The sequence below is a fragment of the Apium graveolens genome, chromosome 2 (assembly GCF_009905375.1).
Source record: "Apium graveolens cultivar Ventura chromosome 2, ASM990537v1, whole genome shotgun sequence".
NCBI lineage: Eukaryota > Viridiplantae > Streptophyta > Magnoliopsida > Apiales > Apiaceae > Apium > Apium graveolens.
Window position 1 is genome coordinate 63,831,595 of NC_133648.1, and position 4,290 is coordinate 63,835,884.

The following is a 4,290-nucleotide window of genomic DNA, read 5'->3' on the forward strand; positions in this document are numbered from 1 at the left end:
TGACATCGACTCCTCTATTTATAAGCCCACCCGTCGAAACATAATCGACGTCAATCCCAACAAAACACAATTCATGCCACTACACGGTTAAATAACTAATTACGTACGAACTAATCATACAAACCATTTTATTTATTTATAAATTTAGGACTCGGATAAAATCATCATCGTCCACCGTCGATGTCGACTCGCCGAGGCTCATCGTCGACGGCGATAAAATTTATTGGTGCCCGATAATTCTTCGAGTTTCCAAATAAACTCCGCCGATTAAAATTATTACCCACACGAATTATAGTTTAATATCACAAATTTTTAATCAATAAATCCATGCGGAAAAAGGAAATAAAAGTTAAGATTATAACAATTAATTCCAACTGCAAAATTCAGCCTAACAGGAGCCCAAAACAAAGCCCAACACAACCCAACCGAAAAACACAGCCACCGCACACACAGCCACACGCCGTACATACATAAACACACACACACACTAACACTTGCACACACACACACACAGATTGCACACACACATAGATTTTAGACACACACATATTATACACACAATTATATATATATTTATATTTACCAATAGGACAAAGCTGGAATCAAATGGAAGAACAACCAGAAAAAGGCAGCTGGAAAAGTACCGGAAACGACAATAGAGAAGGAGAGAGACAGAGAGATTTTGCGAGAGAGACAGGGAGGGGATAGTCGAGAGAGACAATAGAGAAGAGAGAGACTAAGAAATTGATTTGGAAATGCAATTATCAATTCTGTTGTGTACACGTATCTATTAAACCGGATACGTGTCAAAATCTTTTATAAGAATTTGACAAGTGTCCCTCTAGTCTCCAGAAGCCGAATTTTGCCTCGCAACATGAATTTTATTGAGTAAAGTTGCGAGTTAACAATGAGTCGTAAAATTATAAATAAAATATCAAAATTATCAGAATGTTCAAAAGTTAATAAAATAAAAGTTTCGAAATTAAATACGAATTATTCAAACGCGTTTTATATCCGGATTTATCAAATTAATGAATAAACATGCGGGTAAAATTAATCCAAAAAATTTCCAAAATAATTTTAAAATTCTCAGAATATTATAAACTTCAAAAAATTCTCAGAAGAATTCTGGAAATAATTACTTAATTTATAATTAAATGCAATCAGAAAATTAGTTAAAGATAAACAATTAATGAAATATTAATTTCTAAAGTTTATAAAATCCCAAAAATAATTATTAAAATTATAAAATTATAAAATCATAAAATAATTTTAAAGACAATCCAAATATTTATAAAAATAAATCTACAATAAAATCACCTTTAAAAGTGAAAACAAATCAATACAACACAATAATTAATTACGCCATCAATAATCACACATAAATAATAATAACCAACACACAGCTGTCAAAACCAATCTACATACTTTATGAATAATTATTGAGCAATTACACTTTTAAATAATACAAAAATATATGAGTCATTATATACGCTCCTCATGAGCCTTCAGAGAGCCTACAGCTTCTTCTACAGACATGGATTCAAGATTTCCAAATTGTTCCTGGGTCGAGGTAATTTGTAAATATTTCGTGGGTACAGCCCGTAAGAATTTCTTCATAACATAAGACTCTTCCATGTCCTCCCTCAGTGCTCGAATATTCGTCACCATTCCATTTAGTTTCATAGAGAAATCATCGGTCTGTGCTCTTTCTTTCATGTTCAATGCTTCAAACTTATTTAAAACTCGGCCTTATCGGCCTTCTGCTATAGGTTTCACAATAATTTATCCAAAGTGGAGGAAATGGACTATACTGGAATAAACCACGTACCGGTGATCAGCCGAATACGAAATTTTCTCTACTAGTAGAAGGAATACAAATCTAGCCGCCTTTGGGCTTATCAAGACATTACACGATGGTTGCCCATTTCCGTGCAAGTCCGAAAGTCAATGGTCACAGAGACTATATAACTGTATAATGCGCCACTCCGCACTTGGTCACTACCTGATACCTCTCCGTGCCGGGCAGGCCACATTCCAGTCCCAAAACAATTATTTAATTTACATAAAATCATTTATCGAAGGAATAGATCGTTCTAAGTTGACCTTTAAATAAGATGATTTATTCATCACTTTTAATACAATTGATCCTTGGGAGTTGTCGGAGTTTTGAATTTAAAATCATTTTCAGACCCTTAACTGTAGTAGAGTTTTACTTATATTGTTCACTTGTTTTTCGTTGAGCGAGGAAGCAAAACCCTTATGCTTCTAGACTAAGTTCCCTAAGGTTTTGATAGGTTTCAGATGATTCATCTCTTCCGAGAATTTTGAATAATTTAGAAAATATCCTTGGGAACTATGCCTATTTTTAAATGATTTTTAGAAGTACGGAATATTAAATATTTATGTTCCCATAATATTTTTAAGAAGGGTTCAATGAATTGATAAAACCTTAAGTACTAAATAAGGTTCAATGAATTAATAAACATCTTAATTAAATACGTAAGACATGATTTGACATCTTATAATTATCCTTCGAATGGTTACATACGTTTTAGATAGAATGAATTGATTTAAAAAAATTTCAATATCTCTCTAAGTATTTTTCGAATATTTTAGTAACTCTTTAGGTATTACTTATAAATAAATAATCAAATAGGATATCCCTTGAGTGAATATTCGATTATCTCTTATAGTTATAAATCAAATCTCAATCGTTCGCCTAATATGTATGTTACGCGAAAGTAATTTGTTTATTAAAATAGAAATCTTCCGCGTCCGGCTCGTTCCGAAATTAAATCGATTTAAAAATATCTCCGACTCCCACTATCTTGTATTATATTAAAATTACGTTTCAATTTTTCATACTCGTATAAAATGAAGTTTATTTTCGTAAACAATCGCATAATTCGAATGTATTGATATCACAGACAAGCATATATTTTCAAACTGTAAAGCATGGCATCAATATCACAACAGTATATATAGCATGGATAATCTGTGATAGGGTTTCGTAAACTTGCCTTGAGTGCTAGGAGTGGTATGGTCTCGGGGCTTTTGTTGGCGATCTAAAATCAATAACCAACGATCTTAGTTAGTACGCGATTATCGATTCGCTTCACTAAAATATTTTTATAAAATCGAAAAATTAATATTTTCTTAAAATTCTTTTTGGACAGTCTTCCTTGCTGCATTATTTAATTATTATGATTTTTCCAAGATTCCGAAATCATTTTTAGCTTTTCAAAATCATCATGCAAGTGGCCTATGTGCAGTTGGCTTTTTGTATGAACGCTCTACACTAAAACGGTCATAACTTCTAAACCGTAAATCCCCTCGTTACGATCCACACATGTACAGAAACTAAAAATCAAGATATACCCAGTCATTGCCAGTGACGCACAAGTTTCAAACATTTACATGCCCGAATACACTGCAGAAGGCAGACCAAGTGCAATAGGCTCCACATTCCAGTTCTACTACTTATTCTTGACACAATCACTACTTATGACCAACATAACACTTTTTACTTCTCAAGATCCACCCACATACACCTTATATACTTTATCTAGCATCACATACAAGCATCACAACTCAAAAACTCAAGTACTTAGCAAGAATATGAGCAAAACAACCTTACATATACAAAAACTTTTGGATCTTGACACTACATCATAAATAACTCTTAAACCCACCCTTAAAACTTTAAAGATTTGGAAGTTATACCTTCTAGAGAAGTAGGAGGGTTAGTAATAAGATGATTAGGGCTTGGTTTGCTTGAAAAATACTTAGAAGGGCTAGATCCTTAAGAAACAAAACCAAGAAACCATGTTAGTCAAAATAGTCCATAAAGTTCTTGAACTTCAAGAAATTGTTTCTCACAAACCATTACGAATTTGGCCATGAAACCATAGAAATACCTTTACTAGGATGTAAGGAAGCTTTATGAATTTTTATAGAATTTTTAATAGAGGGAAGGATGGGGAAGTGAAGTGAAGAAGAGAGCTCTTCTCCTTTTCTGCATAAAGCAGCCGAGAGCAAGAGAGGGATGAGGGGGTTTGGCTTGATTTTTTTGTTAGTGTGGGAGTGTATAAGATGGGTTTGATAGTGTGTATATATGGGCATAATAATCAGCAAAAAAATTGTTTTTTTGACAATTTAGATGAGTATAAATTAGGAGGTATGGCCTTGTACTTCCTTGTCTCCCAATTACTATTCACTTACTATTCACTTACTATTCTACTACTATTCCACTAACTATTCTAGTTAGCTTCTAATTCCCTAGTTACA